Consider the following 26449-nt stretch of genomic DNA (forward strand, 5'->3'; position numbering starts at 1 on the left):
TTAATACAAACATCTCCCTTGAAGTCAGTAGTTGAAGTCATGCATAGTCCTTGCTGTATCTGTAATTATTCTGCAGAGAGATAGAAATGTTAGCATACTGTTCATTTCATGTTTGTGGCCAAGATCCTTCATGAAGGCAGGCCTCTTCAAACTCTACAGCATTTCTTCTACCTCCTTCTCCCCTCCCCAGCTACTCTTCCCACTGCCATAGAGAGTAAATCTGGTAGGCTTATTGAAGCAAGGTAGGAGTACACAAATACATATAGACTATCTAAGCAGATGGGACTCTGTTGGTACACTATGCACTTTGCAGAAAATGCTGCTACAGTGCATATGCAGACAAACACAAATATTAAGAATTACTATTTTTAAAAAAAGGAGCAAAACGGACTTCACTGTAAAGGAGTTTTGGCCATGATTATACATTTTATTGTCATGATCTTCGATTTTATAAAAGTGGTAGCAAAATCAACTATAGAATTTATTTAACTAGTTAATTTGTTGTACAACATTTGATGGAGCTGCAGTTGAGGATGTTTTTCTTTCTGTTCTCTTCACCCTCCAGCTTTGGACATTAGTGATACGGAGTAACTGTATGACTGCTTGCAGATGTTACTGTGAGATCACTGTTGCAGAGGTTTTGCAGTTATTCTCTCCCAGATTATCCTCCTCACAGTTCATTCCTACATGATGTAGCCATCGAGGAGATAGTGATATTTATTAATAGTCAAGGAGTGCATTATAGCACTCATGTTTACCTGTACAGTCACTTCTCTGGCACCTCATTATTGCAGGTACAAAGTACCATGGGATGAAGAATTGGATATATGATACTCTCTAGACAACTGTGGGTTGGTTGGCTGTGGGTTTCTTGTTTTCTTTTTTTTTAAGTTCTTGAAGAAAAAACAACTAGAGGGCACAAAGTATAAGTTTATAGTCAGCTTTGCATTGGATACAGTAGCTGTCAGACTTTAACAAAGTTAAAAAACCCGGTATTTTACCTACATGATATTGTTACTTTCTACTGTGGTAGCCACCTTTATCTCAAATGAGACATGGAACTTTCATACTACTTTTAATACTCACCAACCAGTATTTTGCATTTCAGCCACATGTACTGTAAGTGACACTTAGCTGGTGCTTTGCATTTTTTACATCTAGCTTGGGCTTTGTATGCTTTTACTTTTCCAGACAACAGACTGCTAAGTAGCTGTATATATTTATAATGCTGTTTGGTGACATCAGCACAAGAATTTCACATCAGGTTGACTTTTATTTATTGTCACTGGCTAGAACTTCTTGACACATAATTTTATTGCCATTATATTTGATATGACAAACATCTAATAAAATAAAATTGCATTTCATTTTATATCAAAGCAAAGATTTATTTAATATCATCATGAAGTTTCAACTGATGCCTGTTGCTATGACAACATGCAGTAACTTTGTGGTTAGCATAGGAATTATCTCAAGAATTTCCTGAGTTTCATGGCAGATATGAATAGCTTGCAAAGCTTTCCTTATACTAAACAGGACATGTGGGAGAAAGATCACAGGCTCTTTTCCTCTGCTTCTTAAATGCTGGTTTCAATTCCCTCTTATTTCAGAGGTGAAGTTCTTCTTGGTGTCAAAGTTGATACAAAAGTTAGGAAAGTTTTTGGAGTAATTTATCTGTAACCTGCTATTTTCATTTGTCCTTTGTACTGCAATGGAGAATACAGTTTGCTTTTTATTCCACTGTAGATTTGATGCATTGATAATGAGCTCTGGATCAGGCTTGGCTATAGTTCACACACTACCTGGCATGCTGAAAAATATGCATTTAGGCTCTTACTTTTCTCTGCTTACATGGTGACCTGTAGCTTCATGTTGAAATGTTTATATTTCAGTTAATGGAGATGTATAGATGCTAAGATAACACCATTCACAAACTGGAAAAACAAATTAATCATACAATTAAAATAACGTAAAATGAAAAAGTCATTAGTTCAGAGCCAAAAGAAATCAATTCCCCTTAGCAGTATTGAATTCTGAAAGGAGCAAGTAAGAGAGATTCTCTATAAATGTAACTTTTCTGAAAAATCTCAGCTATTTCCAGTGACTACCTCTTCATTAATGTGTACATCTAAGTTTATTCTGTACTATTTTTCAAATAAGTCCACAAAGTTGGTTGTTACGCATCAATGTACCACTTACACCTAGCTGAATTATATGAACCAAATTGTGTCACATTCTATTCTGTTAATTATCATAATGAAAGGAGAAAGTTCTAGTTCAGCTTTGAAAATGCTGCTGTCTCAGTCTTTTGGTTGTGAAATAGAACTGAATTAATGAGCTATAGTAGTCTGCATAATTATATAGGAACAATTTATTTAAGGCACAAAGCAAACATGGAAATTTGCAACAACTCAAAAAAATAGAATTATTTCCATTTCACAGCTATTGTGGTTCATTTGGAAGCAACGGAGTAAAAAAGATCTAAGAACCAACTTACAGCTTGCTGTGAAAAGGTGACACCAGCAACGTTTGAAATGTCTATACTGTATTTTATAGACAGCAGAAGTGCAGTAAGGTTTTCTGTTCACAGTGCATTAATGAGTTCCATTCTGGCTTTTTCTAAAGGGGTTCTGAGCACACATGGAAAAACAAACAAAGCTTTGGAAAAACACCTAAGCTTCATTTTTATGTATACCTGTGCAGATTTCTTGAATTAATTGCTGTTGCATTTGTACAAAATCACTGTGTGTGGAATTAGGGGTGGAAACACAATGAGAAAATAAGTTTCATTTTTGTTTCCTGTATTGTCTATTGGGATTTTGTATTGGTGTTAGTACCTTCAATAAAAGTCATTGAATTTCATGGCATTGGGACTTTCTCCCACACAAAGCAAGCTGTGGCATGCCCTCTAAATTCTTTCTTTTACCTAGATGTGGAATTTTACAGAGTTCATAGGGAATCTTATGATTGTAGTTGGGAACAAGAGGAGATGATATGCTCAGACATCCAAGCCTTTTGTATGTCTGAAACAGCTTTGCTGATGATAGCCATTACAGAAACAGCAGTGCAGAGCAGGAAAATCCTCAACAATCTGCCCACTTTTCCCCCATGGTTAACATTTCAGTTTTGTTGAAGAATTAGAGTTGACCCTTGTCTGCTAAACCATTACTGAGTGCCCCAGACACATTAGACTAGAGGAAGGAAGTGAATTAAACATAAACTTCACCACTATCTATAATGTGGTGAACGTAAGACCACACATGCAAAGATCTCTGCCTTAGTAGAAGCAAATGTCCTCAACTCAAAGTCTGCAAAAATTGGATGTGATTTGCATTAAGCAACTAGTTTACATTTTTTTTCTAGACTTTGTATTAAAATTGACTCAAAGTTAGTACCAAAGCCCGTGAGAAATACTGATTTAGAACAAAAAGCAGTAATTGGTCTTATCTCTTAAGAGAACAGGCAAAAGCAGAAATTGAAAAAAAGGTGACTGGCATACATATACATTTTTTAATGTCTCTGCAATGTAATTTTCAAGATTTTATTATTATTTTTCACAAATGGAAAATCTGAAAAAGCACATGTCATTACTCATCATATTTTCTTTCTTCCCTGTGGCTTAAGAAGTGGTACAATCAGTAGGCAAGGCAGCATTACTGTGAGAAGAAAGGACACAGCCATTTTATAAAGAATAATGAGATGAAAAATACACTAAAGCCTACAACTGTTCCTTCCTTGATTATTGATATTGAGCTTTATTAGAGCATTTAAAAGCTTGGAAGGGATTATAGTCATAGTACTGGCTACCATGGAAATGCCACTTCAAATGATAAACCCCTTAGAGTGACACTGGTATTTCAGAGGATATCACAAGTAATTATTCAGGTGAAGTAGTGAATTTTTAGTAGCTCTTTGGAATTGATTTCTTTATTCTCCCCTGCCCCCTTTTCTCCTGCCTTTTAAAAAGAGCTAATCTTATTTCATCTCCGTTCTCTGTGAAGCAGGTATTTGGAATGCTTATCTCAGCTTTCCAAAGCAGTACACAGTACAGTGACTGCAGCTAAAAACACATCTATCCCTAGTGCCTGCAAAATGTTAAAACAGAAAAGCATGGTTGTTTCTTAGTCCGTAAGGAAAGGAAAATTCTTTCCTTTAACTGTTGTAACAGTATGAGTGGAACAGAGCCAGACAGCTGTGATGTCCAGTCTATTGTAGCTAAAGACTTGAAGTGCATGTAGTTGTCCTGATTTCAACTAGCCGTTTGTCTGGACTGAGAAAAGCTGGATTTTGAGCATGAAAGTATATTTGGAAGAGCTGGAGATGTGAGTGCCTGTTTTTTAGCCAGAGCCTGCTAGGAACAGCAGTCATTAAAAGAGGAAGCAAGGTAAAGACATGCTGACATTTATACACTAATCCTTTCGGGTTTACTTTTCAGAGGAGGTTCAAATTGTGTTATGTTGTATCTGAACTAGTTCATAAAAGTTGAAGACAAGTATTCAGGCACGCAGAGCGTATCCTTTGGAGTACAGTGCGATTTATAAACTGAGAGAAGTTTAAGCTCCATAATTCTGCTGGCCTTTTAGAGGTTGCATCCATTATTCTCAGATAATCATAAAAAGCCTATCTTTCGCATAAAGATCCAGTCAGTGCTAGAAGCTTCACTAAAACAAAATATTTATACTCTGTGTCCCAGGGACATCACAGCAACCATTCAAGTATTTTGCGAAGCTACATACTAACATTCTCCAAACCAAGAATTAGTCATGAAAAAGTAATTTTTAGGCCAGAATTGCAGTTAAGAAAAAAAAAAAATCTAAATCCATTGGAGGTATTTATTTTACAGTAATGTCATCTGGTAACTTAGAATTGAAATATGTGGATTTAAGTGGAAGGGATAAATCTTATCGGAGGGACTTCCTGTCTGTTATTAAACACAGTCTGCTTGCAGATTGTATAAGTGTGGGGCTGAGAATTCACCATTGTACAGAATTTGGAAAATTAAATTATGAAATGAAAATCCTCATGGAAGGACTAATAATTCCTCCATTGCCAATGCAATGAAACCAAGACTTAAAACACAAATGAGACCTTGAGCTCCTTGAAGTCTGTCTTATGTCCTCAGCAGAGGATTAATTCCAGGCATTTAACCAGGAGCAGGGATGGGTGTATTCTAAAACTTCAGCGAGAGTTTTGCCTGACATGTACTGACATAGCTTTCTGGACAGTTTATCCACAGAGGATTCAAAAATGTTGCAAACGCTCTTGGCACATAAAGTAGTTTTGGTATAGTCGCATTAGCCATTTCAACAGAGACTACATAGGATGACAGAAAACTTTAACTTTTTAATGCTGTTTTAATAATGTGTCTCCTTACAGTTGACACAGATGAAGAAAAGCAACCCATTGCAAAGAGTTATTAGAACTGAATAAATAATTCATGATGAACAGTTTATTCAAACACATTGTTTCCCATTCTGTTTGCAAATTGGCCACAAATAGAGTGACTTTTTTATTTGATCAATTATTCAAGAGATTCACTAAATAATTCTTGGTCTCCAATGCTGTCATGTCAGCTTTATTAAAAATAGGAGAGATTTGTAAAGCAACCTGTTTAATTGGACACAAATCTCATGCTATGGATCTTGTTTGAATGATAGGGATGTGGTTTAGTGGTGGACTTGGCAGTGTTAGGTTAACAGTTGGACTCAATGATCTTAAAGGTCTGTGCTAACCTAAATGATTCTATGATAGCAACCATTAAGTTGATTAGAATCAGGGTTTTAGTTAAAATGACTTTGCTTTTTTATCTGACATGATTTTTGTCTAGGCAGCTCTATATTTGCTTTGAATTTGCTTCGCTTCTTATAGCTATCAGTATTCCTGAAAATAAACTCATTCACAGTGGCAACCTCCAGAGGAACACCACCAAATTCTCTGAGATAAGAGTATTAGAAGTGGAAGACTTAAGACAAATTCCCAGTGAGATCACAGGGTGTACTTAATGTCAACAGAGTCAGTCCAATACTTACTGTTAACTTCATGTTTTAAGGCATAAGCCAACCATTAACACAGGAAAGAGAAAATTTATCTCCAGATAGTAATTTCAAAGTCATTGACTGAAGATTCTCTTCTATTCTACATAAAAATCACAAAAATAACACCTCTGATTGAGGAAGTCAGGGCAACAGTTCTCTAGGCTGAGGGGCTACACAAAGAAAGCGTTGCCATAGATTAGTTCTGTTCTCATACTCACCTTTTTTTTGACCACAATAGATTACTCTCCAAGGAATGACATGGGCTAGAAGGATTTTTAAACTAAGCTGGTGTGGCCTTTCTGACACTGTCATGAGCACAGGGCATTTCAGGACAGCATTCTGACTCACTACAACAATAACTGTTCTTTTTGATTGGATGCTGTGAGAATATAAAAGCTTAATTTCTCATTTTTGAACATTTAACCAAAATTGGTATGCTCTTGAAAAATTCTAAGTTTTAATTTTTTTAAATGAAGTTTCTGTTCAGTTCTTTTTCTCCTCAGATTAGCTAGATGTATTTACCTACCTGTCTCAGCTATTGCAAGTGTGAATTAGTCAATGTTTTCAGAGCTTTTTAAAGCATCATGTAGGTGTCAAGATTTTAAATAATCTCTCAGATAGCATTTATCACTATATTTAATAGGCTTTCAGTTAGAATGCCAATGAAAGCTGATTTGTTTTAAAGAAACAGGCATATTTTTAATTACAGCGTGCACATTCAGACTTGTATTTAATTGCAACAAGATTGCTGAAACGCTGTCTTTATTCCTAGACGCACAAGGACAAAGCTTTTACTCAGTTCTCTGCAATTAGGATGAAGTAGGAACAACATCTCAGCAGGTGCAGAATAGCTCAGAAGGGAAGAGCTGAGGAGCAGATTTTTGTGGCCCTGCTGGCTGAATGGCTGTAATATTCTAGAGATCTGCCCCAAAACAGGATCTAGTTGCCTGCATTTATTGTGCTAAGGTCCGCAAACGCAGGCTTAAGAGAAGCTGGAATTAGTTGTGGTAGCTAGATCTCCCTCTTCTACTGCAGAGTTCACCATCCTGTGTTGAAATTCTTCACAACCGATATGACTAATGCCTCAAGAAAGTGGCACTGTTGCCGACAGCCACGGCGCAGATGCTTAGCTCCCCTTCAGGCTGCTCAGTGTGACTTCTGTGGGACTGTAAGGGCACGATGCTCTAAGACAAGAGAAATTTCATCTTGTTCATCTGAGGCTAGCATAATCTGATTTATGCAAGATGCTCTTGACCCTGCTGGAAAGTAACAGTGGACTGGAGGAATGCTTTAAGTGAGGCTGCTTGGGTTATGCCGTGTTGTGCCCTGGAGGCAAGAAGGGCAGGCTCCAGCTCTTAGATTCTGGTCTGACAAAGGCCTGGAGAGTGCATGTAATCCCAGCCTATAAGCAGTCTCACTGGAAACAATAGGACTATACAAATATTTCAGAAGTTTGATAACAGCAAAATGCTTTCCTAAGTCAAGTGTTTAATATGCAGCATCTGCAAACCAGAGCACATATTCAGTGTTACTTCCTTTCCATCATGCTCTTAGATCTCACTTTGCAAGTTCTGTCTGTCTGTATTTTCATTTACCTTGGAACACGCTATACTGGTATTAAAAGGTGGTCTGATTTATGTTTTAGATTTTTTTGTCCATTTGTAAAGCAGCACATCGAGTCTTAATATATCATCTATCAGCACTGTAAATCTCATGCTTCTAGATATTCTGATGTCAAGGCAAACTGCAGTCTTTGAAGTTTTAATAATCCCCTTGCCAGCCAAAGGAAAGGTTTTCAAGATAACACACTGAAAAACTGAAGGAGATTGTTACGGCTACGCACAAAAGCTGTGCTTCACTAGCTACAGTTAGAGGAAGTGCACCTCTTGTGACAATTCTCATAGCTAAGGATTTTAAGTGTAGATTTGGAATAAATCCTTAGCTTATTAATTAATTATAAATAGTGACACTGATCACTGGTGTGATCTGAAGTACCCTGTAAAAATAGTTAACTATCTTCTCACAAACATAGGAGCCTGAGTTTGTCTTAGTGACTTATCACTTGTCAGCTAAGCCGGGATAACTATGCATGGCATTTTGCAACACCAAAATAACTCATTAGCTTAAACCACCACAAAGTTTTCACCATCAGTCATTCAGACTAAAAACCACTTGACTTCAGGTTAGTCTTCTTGCTACTCAGTGTTAGTATTCTCATATTCCTTTAGAAAACAGAGGCTAAACATTGAATTCATAGGTTCTTGGAACAATGCACAGCATGACATTATGTATAGTAACTGTAATGGTGGTCCATTCCCACATGAGTATTTACCTCTTTTCTGTAAGATCTGAAGTCAAAAAGTTGAAGATTGAAGTAATTTTGAAGCAGAACGTGACAAATGTCTGGACTGTGCCATGTGCAAAATGGAACAGAATAAGCTTTTCAGCCACTTCTATAATTAAAGTAAACAAGGCTAAAATAAACCCAGAGTGGAAAATAAATTGAGCTGAGGATATGATTACACCTAATTTTCATGGGCTTCGTGTCATTCTGCATTCACAGCATAATTCCCCTTTAGCACAATTGTAAACATTTTGTTCTCATCTGGTCATTGATTCCTCTTATCCTAAGGAACAACTTTATCCATAAGCATCAAGAAGAATATGAATGTCCAGCCCCTCTCCATGATAAATGCCATACTTTTAGGGAAAAGCTGCATTTGAATGCTTTCACCCCGCTGCTGTTATATTCTTGGCACACACTCTGAATTTGAGCAAAAAAGATAGACCTAGTCTTGTGAGTCATTTTCTTGATTGATCTAATTTACCTTGAAGGTTAATGTATTCTAAACTAATTCAGAGATTAATAACCACTTAAAGATATATGAAAGACATTTAACTGTATACCAGACGAGTGTTGTAACCTAGTTTATTATCTCTTCAATGACTTTGGGAGTTCATTTGATGAGATTTAAGAGTTATTTGATTGTGTGATACACAGAGTGGCAGGTGTAAAGCAAAAAGGTGTTTTCAGAGCTCACTAGTTAAAACAAGTGATGTTTTAACAAGCTCACTCCTGAAAACAAGGATGTAATTCTATTTGCTTATACTGCATAATTCAAATAAAACAGTTATGTTCAAGGTGATAATTCATGTTTTTTCTTATGGCATTCACTAAAATTCTTTCAGTGATTAAATAATTAGTTGGACCAGAACAATGCTGTACCTGTCCATTCTCCAGCCTGCTTTTGACTTCTAGGAGAACAGAAATGATGACCCTGCTCTTCCTCTTTTTTTTGCAGGACTACACCAGAATACCAATACAGAGCTTTGCCTTTATCTTAGGGAACCATGTCAAGTTTAGGTGTTACCTTTTTCAAATATAAAAAAAAATGGAAGTCTGTTGTATGCCTAGTGGTTTTGGACGTGTCCTCTTTCTGCTGGAAAAAATTGTCCAGTAATTTTCTGAAGAATTTGTGTCTGACCTGATAGAACTAGCAGATGGAAATGTGAGACAGTACTGTATGCGCCCAGGAGCTCTCACTGGGCTGCCATATGTTCGAAAGTCTCAGACATTTTCCAGTGTAAGTGGAGATGCTAGTTGTTGCTTAGAGGTATTTATGCTGAAGATCTGCATAGTAAGTCCAGCTTTTGTGGGAAGCTCTGTACATCTGCAGTAAACAGAAGGATTCTTGGCTGCATCAGATATATTGTGCATATACAAAAAAAATTGCATGACATATATGCAATAGGTCCAAAGTTTTTCAAAACCCTGGACAGAAATATTGTACGCTGGGACTATAACATACTGTGTTTTGGCCTGGCTGGTCTCAGCAGGAGATCAAAGCTAAATGAAGGCTAAGCTCTATATGTCCTTCTGGTAGTCCAGTTCCAGACTTCTTCCTATCTGGGGGAAGGAACATAGGCTGCTTAATCTGTATTACATAGATTATGTGAGAGCTTTACACATGAGTTTGTGGCCTAGGTACTTTTCTGAGTGATGCTAAGGATCTGCTCCCAGACCAGGAACTCAGTTCTATATAAACAGAGGAGAGAGTTTGATATTTACAAATGCTGAACATCTTCAGCTGCCAGAAGTTGGTGAGAGTTGCAAGTATTAAGCAGCAGCAGGGAACAGATCAGGCAAATAGTGTCTGTTTACTGTAAATATTTTGTTTTATATTTACAGCCAGATAGGTACCAAAATTGTGAGCCGTTAGGCACATTAATACCTTTGAATATTGTGTGTGGTCCCATTCACTGACCTTTAAAAAAACCAAAGATGATATACGAAGTGTTTTGTTGCCAGGAGTATAGTATCCTACTGCTTGAAGAGCTTGTATGATGTTTTATCTGGGTTTTTATCTCAAACCATTGTTGCATGAGCAATGAATGCACAATGAACCCTGGCCTGATTTATGTCTGCAAGCTCCTGATGACTTCATAGCTCATGAGTGTCAGAGCAAAACTGAGCCCAGATTGATTTATGAAAGGTCATCAATAAAGAGTAGAAGAAAAGGACCGATCTAGAATCAGGTCTCTGTACGCAACACTGGGCTAGACAGGTACCCAAATAAAACCTATTTCATACCTAATACAAGCCAAGCAAACAGTTAGAGTTACAAAATAGTTATAAATGAAGAAAACCCACCACAGGCTTTGTGGAGCTTCAGGTAACATTATGGGGATCTATGCATAAGTTCTATAAATACTACAAAAGCTTTTCATTTTGAGGTTCTACTGCACTGTCAGAGGGAATAAAAGACCTAGCAAAAAAGAGACAGGTATGTTCAGAGTCCGTAAAAACCTTGGCAAATACTCAGAAATAATCAAGTGGATGAACTGATGAATAGATATACAAATCTATTAGAAAATGCAGTTTACTGGTGCCTTAAGACACATCCCGTCAGCAATCGCTGTTAGGTATATGTATCCCTCTACTCCCTCAAAATGGTCTCTCAGGGCTTGCTTTGTCCCCTCAAACTGGAAAATGTAGGAAAGGCAGGATTTCAAAAGTGCCATTTGCATTACCATTGAGAATTAAAGAAAAAAACAGCAAAAATCATCCTGTCTTGGATAGCACACTACTAGAATGCTTTCTTGAGAATAATATAGTCCAGTACATGCTATTTGACTCATGATATAGCTTAAAATGCAGAAGAGATGCAGCCAGTGAGATATTTGTCAGAAAAGTATAGGATAGTATATCTGTTCTGTTTCTTATCAGTGAATTTGACCAAAGCATTTGACACTGTCAAGACCTGGACTTTCACAATGACCTGCAAGTTAGGTTCTCCAAGAAAAAAAATCCAAAACGCCTGTAAAATTCCTTCAGAAGCCTTGGGGTTTTAGCATGCTCCAAGAGGGAGAGGATTGTTTCTCAAGAATGCAACCAGAGACAGAATGAGATGCAAGCCAGGAAAGTGTCTGCAGCAAGTTGAGTAGCTGTGACAATATCATGAGATTGTTCTGTGACAGAAAGCCTGGCAGATGGTGTAAGCTGGTCCTTGTATCATCGATGGGCCAGCACTGTTTTGTGAACACAGTTGAACAGACTATGAAGTTTTACAAGCACTGAATCACATTGATTTGCTGATAACTGCCCCATGGAAGCAAGTATGTACACAAAAAATCATGAAGCTGATTATGAGCTTGGTTTGCGAGGTATGGGCTCGTAATAAAGTTGGGGAAAAAGGACCTTATGCATGTCATTCTATATCACAGCCTGTCATTAGTCATTTTGATTCGCAACATATGTTAGCCATGAAAATTTTTGCTATTTTGGAAATACATTATTGGAGGGTGTTCTCTTGGATGAAGAACTGTCAAATATCATTAGCACAGCCTGTCCATCTTTTGTGGTTTTTTTTAAGAAATAAAGCTTGGAAGGAATATGATATCAGTCTCTAGATTAAATTAAAGGTCTGCAAAGTGGATACTTTATGTAATTTTCTATACAAGAAGGTACAGATTTGCTACTGATAATGTATACGGCTCAGAAGAGATTTCATCTGCTTACCACACTGTGCATTCAAGGTAGGAAGAAGTTTTCTTTTAAATCATTTTAAAGCATAGCATTCTTCCAGGGAGCTGAAACCATGATCATTACAGCACTTCACTGGGCTGGTCTTATATCTGGAATGGAAGACAACAGTTTTAGAAGATTGCCAAGTCAGATGTTATTTGGTGAACTCAATAGAGGGAGTATGTCAGCAGGGCAGTCAGATGAAAATCTTCAAGCAAATACTGAAGCACAACCTCAAGCAACATAACATTGGTATCAACACAGCTGGGAATTACTGACAGCAAAGAGGGTATACTGGTGTTGGCAGTTTATGTTGGGATGGTTTGGTCTGACCAGCAACACATAGCTGATATCAAAGCAAATGGCACTGAAAACTGGCAGGTTCCCAAGGCAGAGGTTCCAAGATTTTCTGACTTTACTTACACCTAATCATGGAAAGGAATGAATGCCATTCGTACACTAGACTTTTCAGTATTTAATGACTCAAGATGCAATACAACAGTGTGTTGTCTGTGATTCAGAAGTACGTATCGCTATAATGCCATTGATTACGGCAGCATTTCAAGATGCAGCAAAATACAATAGGATGCTTACCAGAGAAGTCCCTTCAGATGTCACCATGCACCTCTGAAGCCTGAAAGAGAACTCTCATCTTAAAGACTTCCAATGTTTTAAGTCTTCCTGTAATCCAGCATTGCTCTGCACTTTGAGCTTCTCTTTGCTTTTGTGCTGCAATCTTGAATGCTAATAGCAATAACTGTAAAGATCAGATAGAGTATCAAAAGATCGGTAGTTTCTGCTTCCAATTCATGAACAAACATACAGTTTTTGTTGTCAAAACCACCTTAATTTATCATTTTTATTTTTCCCCATAGTATCAATTTGGTTTTGATGGCAGTTAAACTAGAAGCAGTTGAACCAATTTTCTGAGTGTAGACTATAGAATTTAGCTGGATAGAAAAGCAAACCTATTGCCACTGTCAGAAACAGAATTAGATTAGGTCTTTCAACCTGTCTTTGGTCAGCCTTCAGATCAGTTTCATACTTTTGGATTCTTTATAAAAAGCTTTTAAAGTTTTTATGAAGAAATCACTTTTCAGTGAGAAAAGGGCAACTTTTTCTGAAAAAGTGAGATCTATTTTTGCCCAGTTCTAACAATGTGATAGTAGCTGGCAGCACAATTATGAAATCAGAGTATCATTTGTTAGGCATTACCAACTGTCATGGTTTAACCCCAGTCAGCAACTCAGCACCACGCAGCCGCTTCCCCCTCTCCCTCCCAGTGGGGTGAGGAGGAGGAAAGGGAAAAAAGTAAAACTTGTGAGATGAGATAAGAACAGTTTAATAACTAAAGTAAAATATAATACTAACAATAGTAATAATGAAATATAATAATAATAGTAGTAATGAAAAGGAATATAACAAAAAAAAAGAAGGGGGGGGAAGAAAAAACCCAGTGATGCACAATGCAATTGCTCACCACCCGCTGACCGATGCCCAGTTAGTTCCCGAGCCGCAATCCACACCTCCGGGCCAACTCCCCCCAGTTTATATACTGGGCATGACGTTCCATGGTATGGAATACCTCTTTGGCTAGTTCAGGTCAGCTGCCCCCCTCTGTTCCCTCCCAGCTTCTTGCACACCTGCTTGCTGGCAGAGCATGGGAAACTGAAAAGCCCTTGGCTTAAGATAAGCGCTACTTAGCAACAGCTAAAACATCAGCGTGTTATCAACATTATTCTCACACTGAATCCAAAACACAGCACTGTACCAGCTACTAAGAAGAGAGTTAACTCTGTCCCAGCCGAAACCAGGACAGCAACCTAACAAAAAGACTTTCACTGTGTAAAGAAATGTCAGTAACAAATGTGTTATAGTAACACATGTAGTAAGACTTTCTCTAATGTCTATGGACTTTGTCTCAAAATCCTGTTTTGACTTTTCTCAAAATAGTTATGCTGCATGAGATCCATGCACTGATATATAAATTGCAGTTCTGACATTTCAGCATTAACACTGAACATTCTTGACTATCTTAGCTTCCAGTTTAAGGTCATTATTTCACAAACTTTGTAACATTTATTTCCTTGGTGACTGTAGTCATTTGGCAAGTTCATTGATAGTCTTGAAGTGTTAGGTTCAGAGAGCCTGTAGATAGGATTGATTTCTGTTTGAGGCCAAGTATTTTAATTACCATGTTAAAAATCCGTCTCTCCTTTCAAATATAGAATACTTTTTTATGGTTTGTTTTTTTTTTGGTGTGCAGAGCTTTAAAAAAACCATCCAGCTACACAAAACTCTATGTCCATTACTTGAGTTTAGCTGATGGCAGTAAGTCCCTTAGTCACTTTAGAACTGTAGATAAACAGACAAATTTTAGATATTTAGTTACAGTAAGCACACAACATTTAGCAGCACAAAGGTGATATTTACAGGGATCTCATATTTCACCATTTGTGCTGATTGGTTGAAAAACATGTTTAACATTTTCTGCAAAATAGAAAATTACTTTTCTTTGTCTTTCCTGTTTGATTTGCTTTGTTATCTATGTCCATAGCATTTTTTTCCTGTCTAACTTACCAGAGTGATTCTGTAATTCCTATGATTAAATGTGCAATTAAGGCTTAAGCACTATTAGCACAAGGGATTTTGAAATTAGGATGAGACTGCAACATTGACATCAAATTTAAATGTCAGCAGTACTGGAATAGGAAGTGTGACTTTCAGCTTTCAGTTAAGAGCTATGTAGCTCTGCCATGCAAATTGCTAACGGGTATAAAGCATGATGAGGCATCAAGACTCAATGTACCCAGCAGCAGTACTTAGCAGACCTATAATGGATTTACCGATGGTGATTTTTGGAATTATATGTACGCTGACAGCATACAAATGACACAGTGCAAATTATATTATTTTAACTTGTTTATCAACTTGTCATCATAGCCCTTTCTTTTTTTTCAGTGCAGCATTGTAAATCTGACTCATGCAGAGAAAGTAACAAAGATGCACTGGCCTGTCTAGATTTGCAGCAATATTATTATGAGAAATACATTAATTTGTCTGTATGGAAAGGATTTAAAGGTTGTTGCATTCATTTGTTACCAGAGACTGAGCACTTAATCACACAGACTCGGTTCAGCAAGAAAATTATCTCTTCTTCTCAAGTCCATTAACAGTACTTTTACAGAGTCTTGAGAAATATAAATATTGGAGGATATTAATGAAAATGACATCTATACCTGATGTATTGGTGCCCAAAAATGTGATTAAGTGCTCTGTTAATTAACTTTTTTGCTATGATACTTGTAAAAGTATAGTCATTTTTTAAAGCTAACTGAACTGCCTAGAAAAAGGCTAGTAGTCTGATCTGGGTGAACTGTTGTACCATCAATGACTTAATTATGAATAACAGCAACATATAGTGCACCCCAGATATGTCACACTGTATAAAGCAAAACGCTGAAGTTAGTATTTTATTACTACAGCAGTACCTCCGTAAGCACTCCTCCTCTTACTATTTTTCTGCCATCGAGCAAAACTTTATTGCAACAGTGACAGAGAAAAACCTGTATTTTCCTTTTAAAGATTGGAATTTGAGGCATAGAAAAATTAAAGGTCACCAAAAAAGTATACAAAGACCTCCCATTAAGCAGTGATATTTTTCCTAAAATCAGGACAGTGGGAGCAGAACTATTTTGAAATTCTGGCCCTCAAGACCTTAGGCAAGGATGCTCAGAAGAAACACGGCATAGCCAAGGACTGACCCCAAGTCTCTTGAATGCAGTCTGCAGGGTCATCCTTCTCACTAGAAGTTATCTTAAATCTATATCCTGGCCTCAAAGAGACTTTCAATAACAAGAGGAAATCAAATAGTTCTGAAGTAGTATTTTCTTTATGAGATCCTTTACTATTAGTTCTTGACTGAAAAGGTTTTCAGTGAGTTAAGTGGAAGCTGAGTGACTGTAGGGTTTGCAGGATCAGGTGGCAAGATGCTTGTCTCTACAGATTCCTCCACTGGCCCAAGCAGATCTCAGATTTGAGGAAAAAACCCTCTGACACATGATATTATGCAACTAATTATTATGCATAAATCATTCCAGTTTTTCCACAAGTTTTTCTGCCTAACCTCTGTCCATGTTTGCCAGACTTCTGTTAATGGGATAATCTCGGTGAAAAGACACAGGTAGTTTTTCTTATATTACAATAGGAAAAAAAGGGCAAGATCAGTACCTTTAGAAACAGCCCTTTAGTTCAAGAAAGTAGAGAGAATACCATTCTGAAATGTAGCTTTTAGAATAGCAGTTCATTTCCTTACTTGTCTGGTGGCTGGGTTTGCTATTTAACAGTGAAATATTAATTCCTGTTAGCTTTTTTTTTTTTTTTTTGGAGGAGCTTCTTTCATTGACAGAACCACTCTAATAGCAGTTGTAAAAAATTATCACCTCAGCATTGGAACATACTTCACAACCAGGGAGACATTAAATTCACTCTACTTCACTGCATTTGCTTTCTGCGGTTATTAATGAGTTAATGATCTGTACAGTTTTAATGAATAGAACATAAAGGAAGAGACAGAAAAGGATATTAGAGTGAGTGAAGCCCAAGAGTCCAGGCTTTAATTACACTCCCATCTTCAGGTCATTAGCTGCATAACTACCTGTGAACGATCTGATAATTATTCTCTCATGGCACTAATGAATTTACTTTTTGTTTGGATTGGTAAAATGTTAACATCCTTTCTATGAACAATTAAACATACTGACATGAGGTGTCTAAAAAACTGCAGTCAATATACTTGACCATACTCTGCATGTCTTCCTTCACCCCTCATGCTGCTGCATACTGTTTTTAATTAAAACTTTTCCAGAATGACTTCCAATTAATTTTACTGCAATTTGGATAGCAAATCTTTGTAGTGCCTTGCAAAAAGACAAGCAACAACCATTTCATTTGTCATAAAAGACTTGCTAAGTGTTCTGATAGAATTTATAGATACCAAAACTAGTTACATTATTCTTGAACTTAGAGATACCTGTTTAAGATTATTTTCCCCTGTAAAAAGTAGGGGCATACCTCATTTCCTTTTTTTGGTAGCATATAATGCAAGGACTACATGGAAACAAGTTCTCTTCAACTTTGTGAATACCAATGAGTAACACTCAGCTAGCATTGCCACATGCCAAAGGGCAAACACATTTAAACGATGGATAAAAAAAACTTGTTACGTGATGCAGATTTCCAAATACTTCATAGGGTTTTGGTTTTTTTTTTTTTAATGATTAAATGCCTTACAGAATTCGTAGGCACATGACAACTTGGCCCGAGTAAGAAAAAGGCCATAAAGAAAAAGCTACATCTTCCACAAAGTAATGCCCTTATGTTTTCCAACAAACAGCAACTGAGTAATATTGTATTAGTATCATCTTGAAAATAAACAGGGTATACTGTTCTTGTTTTGTAAGATATTGTTCTATTAAGCATAATAGATGTTATTTTGTCAGCGTTAAGATAGAAAGTCAAAAGACAACATTTAGCAGGCTTATAAAATTCTTGGAGATAGTGAGGTCCGGCCCCACCAGGTAAGAGCTGCCCCTGCTTCGCTCTTGTAGGGGTTTGTAGCCCAGAGCATTGACAGTCTTAGATCAACAAGACTGCCCTACTCTGGACTGGTTCTCCTGTTGCAGTGCTTGGCCTGCACTTGCAAATTAGTGTTATTTCTAACCTAGAAATTGGCCTGGCCAAACAGCTCTTAATCTGAATTTAGAAGGCTTACCAACATAATTTCTGAAGCTATTTTGAATCTATTTTACAGTTCACTTGTTTCTGTACCAGGGCAATCGCAACTGGGTTAAAGCAAATACCTTTCCCTCTGTCTCCATTTATTTAAGGTTTTAATTTATTTTCCTTTTTAAAAACCCTTTTCTGTTTAAACTGTTATTCTGCTTTTTTACTTAAGCATTTTGTAATGGAGCTACAATTTAATCATGCTGAGTACATCAATTTTGACTACAGTTAATAAGGCATTTGTGTAACCCCAGTGACTCAAAACAAGTCTCCTTGGGAGTCCTACTGTGCCCGCTACAATTTACACGTACAAAAAAAGTACTCTTCAAAAAGGGAAATGGCAGTATTAGCATGAAGTTAACCATATTAGGCTTTATTCAAAAGAACTGTAAACTTCAGTGGCTACCTTTTGACCAACTACAGAGATTATTTATCCTGAAGTTGAAGGGCTGAACTCCCAGCTTGGGCTGTACTTCAGTTTGACAGTTGTGACATTGGGCAGAGGAAGGAGGTGAGGCAGCAGCAATTGTTTAGCAGGTTACTGAACTGATACTACATTTGTGATGTGGATACTGGAAGCTCATATAAAATTTAGTATACATTTTCTTCCATAACAAATATATATTCATAAATAATCTTGACATAAAAAGCCCGCTGTGACCAAATAGCACTTTTGTTCTTTTGAGACTTTGTTCTGCATGGTATTTTTATGGTTATGAAAAGCAACCAGCCCAGACAGCTGTCTTTTCTGACCAGTATATTTTAAGTCTGGAGATATTTTACTGTATATCATTTAGCTTTTCTTTCTGAAAAGATAAAAAATACCTGAGAGGTTCTGACTGCTGTAAAATTCATAATGGTTCAATTCTGTATTGACTTTCTAACTTAAATGCTTAAGAATATAGCCAAAACATTGAATAGAAGATTATACCCTTTGTCAGGAAAATCCATAGGCAGTGTTATTTTGAAATTCCATAACAATTTTTTTAATCTGGGTTTTGTAAACCAGAACAGAAACAAGTTCCAGAGAACAATTTTTTAATTTATTAAAAAATGAATATATGAAAAACAAATTAAAAGAAATGTATGTCTGTGTAGTTTGTGTATTTGATTGCTCTTGGGATAAAGCCAGTTGCATTGTACAGACATACGGATGTAGCTGACTACAAAATAAAGATATAACTGCAGCATATAGATATATACTGTCTTCTGAAGCTCCCTAACATAAGCTAGGCAAGTTTAACCCTTTCTAATTCAAAGTGTTGTGAGTCACTTAGAAATGTAAAGACTTTGATCAAGAGAAGCTTAAAAAAGTAAAGAAAATTACCCACTAAGATGAGAATAGCTACACACTTGTAAAGACAAATAGTTACTTAATTAGTGAGCTTTTAAGAAGAGAGACATGTTGCTCTGGCCACTAAAATATCAAGGAACATAATCTATACATTTTATATTTTTTTACTGCTATAATTAATTCAGTATATGTGTACAGATCACTAGTGTTACGTGGTTTTTACAGCCAGCTCCTGTAGTTGTTACCACATACTGTGCGAGCTCAAATGCAAGCTTTTATTACAACTGGGTTTATTAACATAAAAACAGGAACCAGTATATCCAGCTCAAGTTTCAATTAAAGGAGTAGTTAATTCTAGGACCCCCCTGTTTGGGGTCTGCTCAGTTGCACACTACATATCTTGCTATGAGGAGGACTTCTCGAATCTCAATCAGAAAAGATACAGAATGGCACAGCTACCATCTCCAAAAAACAACTCAACTGTCTTCACATGACAGCTAAATAGAAAAAGTGGTCCTCCTGGCCTTTGGGTGCCTCATACCCCTTGGCCAGGATGATCCTCTTCAAAACGTGGTCTTCACCATACTGCAAAATGAGGATAACTTGGGGACACTTGTTTTGATGAAAAAGAAATGAGACATGCCCATGAAGTAGATTCACTCAGGATTATTACTTAAGTAGTAAAAGGCTATTAGTGAAAAAATTAAGTTGTACTTTTGGCTTATTCTTTGTGATTTTTATACTGAATATATACCATAGCTAGGTCTCTTTTGTATCACTAACATGCTTTCAGTGATTTGTTTAAATGGGTTATATAGGCAAGTAGTTAATCTAGGAGTTTAAGTGGCAGATGTTTTGAGTTGAGCTATTTCTCACCTAGTTAAGCATCTAAAATACTAATGGCTGGGTCCATACAAAGAAACATTATGATGTGACTCAAAGTATTCTAAGTAATGTTCATGAGTTCAATTTTCAGATCCATTTCTGCAGACCAATAGACCAGTAATTGTTTCAGGGCATTTTGAAATGCTAATGATGGCCCAAATAAATGGTTTTCATTAATGCTAGAGAACATTCCTACGCTGTAAATGAAGACAAAAATTGTGAAAAAGCATCACTCAGGGAACATGGCATCCAGGATTTCAAAGAGCAGTCCAAATACAGGTTCTTTTGCCCAGGCAAATTTTATGTGTTTTGGGTGATTTTACAAGACACTTTCCTAGTTGCCTGTGCATTTAATCCTCCTGTCATTTAATCTGCAAACCCAACTGGACATATTGGAGGGTTTCTTTTTTTTTTTTTTAACGGAGACCCAAGGAAGAATGAAAGGTTGTTTCTGGAATGAAAGTGTAGTGGTATTAGAAGGAAGTAGGTAATTAGACATAGTCAGAAGCCTTTGGAAAGACAGCATTTGATGGCAACAAGACTACACAGGCTTTCCGCTGCAGCGTGCTGTGCAGAGTGGAGCACTGCCACTACGCGAGAACAAAGCCTTTCCTCCGCTTTGTACCTGCCAGCTCAATGGACCAGGCTGGGCCAGAATCATAAGCATGGCTTCAAAGTCACCCACTCTCCTGGCAATTACTGTCCATAGAAACCAAGCACCAGCACCCCCACAATAACAGTGCCACTGCCCCTGCATGCACCCTACCTACCCTAAAGCTGTGGTGCTTTTGTTTTCCATCACAATACCTCATTTGTCTGAAGCAGCCAAAGCTTTTTTGAATTACTTAAGCTTCTTAGTACAGCAAGATCTGTGTAATGTATTAGTTATATTAAATAAATCAGAAGTGTTTACTTAAAAAAAAATTGAAGTCAAAGTGTCATAGAATAGTAATTTGTCACAGGGTCTCGGTTCAATGATTCAGAACATGAACCATAAAAAAATACTAAATACTATTCATTGTACAATAAAACAGCCTTGAGGGGATGTAAAATTAAAGTAAAAAAATTGGACTGTGGAGTAGGAACATCAGTTTGTGTAAGCTGATTTAATTTTATTACAATCAAAAGGCAGTATCTAGATTTATCAAGAAGCAAGTTAAAATTTATGTGGACAAGTGGCTGCTTCAGCACCTGTAAAATGTATTCCTGGTTCAGTGATAAGAAATTTGAATGGCAACAGTATTTGGGAAAAGTATGACCCAGGAAAACAAAATAGTCATGTAACCATAAATGTGGTCACGCTTAAATGCATAGTTTAGGATGATCATCATGGTCCACTTCTTAAAAAAATAAAAAGCAAAATATCACATAGGTTATCCGAAGTTGTGAGCTGGAATTAATCCAGACAGTAAATCTCCAGTAGATTCAGTTGCATTATGTAATAGAGCAGATCAGTATTGCTTTAAAATCTCTACTAAAAATCAAATAAAACATTCATGTTTTGATCAGCACTAATTGTTAGATTTTACAGTTTAAGTCTATATGTTTTTAATTCCTTAGTGATGTAAAACTTTGTGCTCCCTTGGGCACAGATTTACCCAGCAAATGCCAGACTGGTATCAGATTCTGTCACCTTTGATAATCATATTGATAATACAGTACTCCAATCCACTTCTTAAGGGAATGGAGCATAGCATACTCAGTTACTCCAACATTTTTTTACTTCTGGGGAAAGAAAACACTCCCTAGGCAAACAAGAGTCAGAGTTCCTTCATTTTGGCTGAAAAAATACTTGTATCAGGAGACCACACTGCTGAAATTAGAGGTTAGTTTTTCCTAGATCTGGAAAGCATCTTTTCTTGTACTTTCCTTCTTTTGTTTTCCTACACACTTACAATATAGTTTCCTTTTTCAGAGGCCTACAATGATTTGTATTTGTTTTGTGATAACTTGAATCTGTATGCAGTTCCAGTGTTTGAATAATTTTTAGTGTGCAATTCTTCTATGTGCAAGTATAAACATTCTCCTATGTGGCTGTTTTGCAAGCATAGTAGTACTCCCTCATGTTTTCTTTCATGACAACCTTGGTCTCAATAGATTTGGTGAAAGTTCACTTTCATGAGTTACGATAAATGGTTTGAAAGAGGCAAAGCGACAGATAACTTTATAAGTATAGATAGTAAGTATGAGCAGCCTTAGGTAAAATATTAGACGTTCACCTTAATATTCTGGTGGTATATAGAACAGTCCAAACAAGGACTAGGAACACACACAATGCGACAGGACTTTGGTAAGGACATTGGGGATAAAGTTGGCTGCTTCAAAAAATCATCGTGGGATCTTTCGTGTCCCCTGTGACAGGAAGAACACCTGTTTACTTCTCAGCCCTAAAGAGGTAAATTATAATGTTGTCAGCTTCAGCAGCTTATTTGGAGTTTTATAGATCCAATGTCAAAAGCCCATTTAGGGAAAAAGAAAAGGAGTCTAAGGGGAACCTATGATCTAGAATGCAGCTCTGTTTTGTAGATTAATGTTTTTATTTAAGAAAATGCTATATATGTAGGAAGCGTCATGACTCAGCCCTGGCTGCACTCAGCTAACACTGTTGGAGCCTAATTACATTTGTACTGTTAGTACTACTTCATCCTTATTCTTTCATACAAGGATCTCGGATCTCAAAACACTAAGCATTCCACAATCATTTGTTGCATCAACTGAGGGTAGAAATTACTTTTGTTTTATTTCTTTGATCTTTAGTTTACAGACAAGGAACAAAAGAGGTTCATTTACTTTGCTCAGGGTCACTCAAAACAATGGAGAAGATCTCAAATGTTACAGCTCCCAAAATCATATGTAAGTCAATAGACCATATTCCCTCCACTGGATAATTCTGGAGAGGATGCTTGGCAAGTGTAATACATTTGAGTAGACTTTATTTTAGCTGTTCTGAAGAGGCTAGTTTAAAATACACTAAGGGTGAAATTTTTTTGAGAGGTTCCAAACCTGCTTGATCCATTTTTCTCTGCATTTTACATGTGTAATGGCACTTGCATGCAAATAGCATTTGAGTGAATACACAGATCAAAGAAGCTGACAGCTCACATCATACAAATCCTGTTTGCTTCCTGTAGAGCTACAAGACTAAGTATTTGCATGCACAACTACGGCTAATTTTTAAATATGTGCTGAGGTTACACTGAAATCGAATGGTATCAATCACATTCTTAAGAGTTAATCATCTCCTTAGGTCTCTTTCTATAAAGGGCAATGGGATACTTTAAGATTATCCTTACAGAATTTCAAATATTTCAACCAAAGTAAATAAATAGGCAGGGAACTAGGTCCTGTAACTAATCTTCCACCTTCATAGCTCTGTTGGTTATCTGAAGTAAATGTCAGGGACTGAAGTGACTGGCAGAAATTGTGACGGGAACCAAAGCAGCAGCCGAGATATTCAGTGTACAACCTTTATTGTAATAAAACTGGCAAGAAGCAGGCATCACACCAGCCACTGCATGGAGAGCCACTCTATGCAAAGTGATTCAATTGTATCATCATCTTCCCATCAGTGGGAAAGAAAGTTTCTGATAACTAGGCTAACTGCTGATCGATTGCAGGTCTAGTCTTTACATTAAGTAAATTATCTTGAAGCCAAAAATAAATAAGAATTAATTTGCCTTCCTTAAATGGTTGCCTGATTAGTAGAAGCCATAATTTGTAGAGCTGGGAAAATAGGTTAAATTAGAATGACCGTTACATTTTCCTAAGCTCTTTCTGGTTCGCTGTGGCTCTGAAGAGGTAATGATGCTCCAGACAGTATAATTTAAATACTTCTGTATTACTAACTCTTACTGTAACACTCCCCCAGTTTTATCATCTGGGGTATGTCCATGCAAATGTAATCTTCCTCTCTACAAGTTTATCTTTTTCCCTTGCTTACTTCAACCTGAAATTACTATCTATTATTTGGTTTGCCACTGTGCTGGGTGTTGGAGATCATATACACAATTTAAGTGAAGTATTTAAAAATCAGAACTGGGTAAAATTCTCCAGGTCACAACCTGAAAGACAAAAAGATAGTGACTGTCTCCAAATTACATCTGTCTTTGACTGAGAGAATGACACTAGTTTGAAGCACTGAGAATTGATTCTTCAAATGAACTGAGGTTAATGTTTAGTATGTATTGAACATAAAACACAGGTGATGCTGTGTTTGTAGGCTATGTCTTGTGGATTTGTATACTCCAAGTTCTGCCCTTGTATTTCTCTCTCTTCTTGCATTTCATAGATCTCTCCTGCAAGCCAAAGAGAAAGGAAATAGGCACAACTTGATCCTGGCTGAAAAACATAACCCTCTGGAAAAGGGAAAGTGAAAAGGCTGGTTTAAAAGCAAGCAAGCTGAAGTATATTCTCTTTAGATACGCTGATTCCCACTTTTCTGTTTCAAGATGAGAGAGCCTGCTTACTGTCTGAATTTTAAAGAGATGCAGCTGCATCCACATATGTGTAGTTTTCTATAAACCAGAGTAGAGCAAACGAGAAAGCAAGCAGATCCCTGAGCCTAGACTCTTTCCTCCCTCTTCCACAGCCTGTTCTGCCCAAGCTACTACTTTTCAGCCACAACCTGTAGTAGCAATAAAGGTTATTACTGTCTTTTTAGGGGAATTCCCTAGCCACCATGGAAGATTTTCAAGAATAACTCTTACCTGAACTCTGTTGCTACTCTTTTTTACTTGTTTGTTGGAAGCCTAGCAGGCTTCATATCCCCTTTAGGACAGCTTGATAGAAAATAAGCTTTTTATTTGTTGTTTAGTGTTCATTAACTGACTTCATAAAACATATTATGTTAGTAAACCTAATCCATCTAATATATACAGAACACGTTGTATTTTGGAAAAACTCCTTTAAATGAGAAGGCTTAGCATGTTTGGATTTTTGCATAGCTGAAGGTCTATATAGTTACTTCAAGGAAGATATGGATGCCTAGCTAGAAGTTGAAATCATTTCTTTCTGAACCTTCTAAAATGGAATATCTATTTCTATTTAATTTTTTTCTAGTAGATATTATTTGCTAAGCTCAAAACAGAGAAAAACTTCTTAGTCTAAAAATATCTTACACCACATAATAGTTAAATAGCTGCAGAAAATGTATTATCAGTTTAGCAGTGTTAGTAATATATTAGCAATATTTTCTGAAGACATCACTTAATTATATAATAAAAGCAGAAAGTGCTCACTTAAAAAGCAGTGTCAAGAAACCCTAAAAATGCAAATTTCTTATTTTTACTGATTATGTAACTTTTTCTTAAACAAAAAATTTGTTTCCTTGTTAGCTAGACTGCACACAAACAAAGAAAGAATCTATTCATATCTTAAATTAACTTACCAAATGCAACAGTCACTTAACTGATACTGTATCCAATACTGCTGAAGCTCTTCCCTATATTTCTATAAACTGAATTTACTCAACAGCCTCAAATATCAGAGAAGGAAGATTTCCCCCCCTAAAAGCAGGGTGTATTTATAGTTAGTCCCAAGTTAAGTGATCCCAGCTGAGCTTATACATCACCCCACCCCACTCCACCCCCTTTATTTTTGTCCCTATAAATTGTGGTGAGATCACTGTATGGTCTATTCTTTAGGTGAAGGATAGGAACTTATAGTGTAAAGAATTACTTTGCTCTGAAGGGGGAAATAAAGGAACAAAATTTTTATTATTTTAAAGAAGTGAAACAAACGTAGAAAAAACTTTTCAGTATAGCTTTTGCTCAATTGAAAAGGTTTTATTTTCTGAAGATGTGTGTTTCAAGGATCTGATGTAAGTCTCGGATTACTTTTCTTCTGTATAATGGGATAGTCTACAGTTGAGTTCTTCTATGTAGATGATTAACTATGTCTTTGCAGTTTTTTTTCTAAAGTCTTATAGAAGTGCCATACCGTATTCTTTCTGTGTCTCTAACCAAGCAATAGCAAGATGTTAGAAAGCGGCAGTGTAGATCTTTAGTGGAAAAAAGACAAACACTTCATTCCATTCCTATAACAAATTCTAACTTCTATGAGTAAGGAAATGTATTGATTTTTTTTTAGCTTTTAGCACAAACTTTTGCAAAAAGTTTTCTTAAGATGTTTTGTTACTGAACAATCACTTATAAGCTCACTTCTATAAACTGTTTAAGAATTGCTAGAAGTCCCCTTTCTAGTAGCTGCTGAGGGTACTTAGTCTGGAGTTTGTGGAGCAAGTTAGAAAACAAGAATTGAATAAAAATCACAACTTGAATGTGGGGGAAGATGTTTCCAGATTTTTTGGTCTGCTCTGTATGAAGCACCTTATTATGAGATAAGGCATAGGGGAATTTTTAATCTTTTGAAAGAAGAGTCTATTTATGTTCTAAACTTACAGCCTATTTTGAGAATATATGAAAATTT

The 26449-nt window shown here is 36.6% G+C and overlaps 1 long non-coding RNA gene across 2 annotated transcripts; it reads right to left on the reverse strand.

The window, feature by feature from the left end:
- Positions 1 to 404: 404 nt before the first annotated feature.
- On the reverse strand, positions 405 to 25459 carry LOC127023466 (uncharacterized). 2 transcript variants are annotated; one of them, XR_007767449.1, is made up of 4 exons: positions 25410 to 25459; positions 12655 to 12817; positions 12055 to 12170; positions 405 to 909 (listed from the first exon to the last, which is right to left on the reverse strand). It is a non-coding gene; the product is annotated as an uncharacterized LOC127023466 (long non-coding RNA). The 2 variants fall into 2 exon arrangements; XR_007767448.1 differs by lacking the exon at positions 405 to 909 and adding an exon at positions 6744 to 7219.
- Between the last annotated feature and the right edge of the window lie 990 nt (positions 25460 to 26449).

This window comes from Gymnogyps californianus, chromosome 17 (assembly GCF_018139145.2).
Source record: "Gymnogyps californianus isolate 813 chromosome 17, ASM1813914v2, whole genome shotgun sequence".
NCBI lineage: Eukaryota > Metazoa > Chordata > Aves > Accipitriformes > Cathartidae > Gymnogyps > Gymnogyps californianus.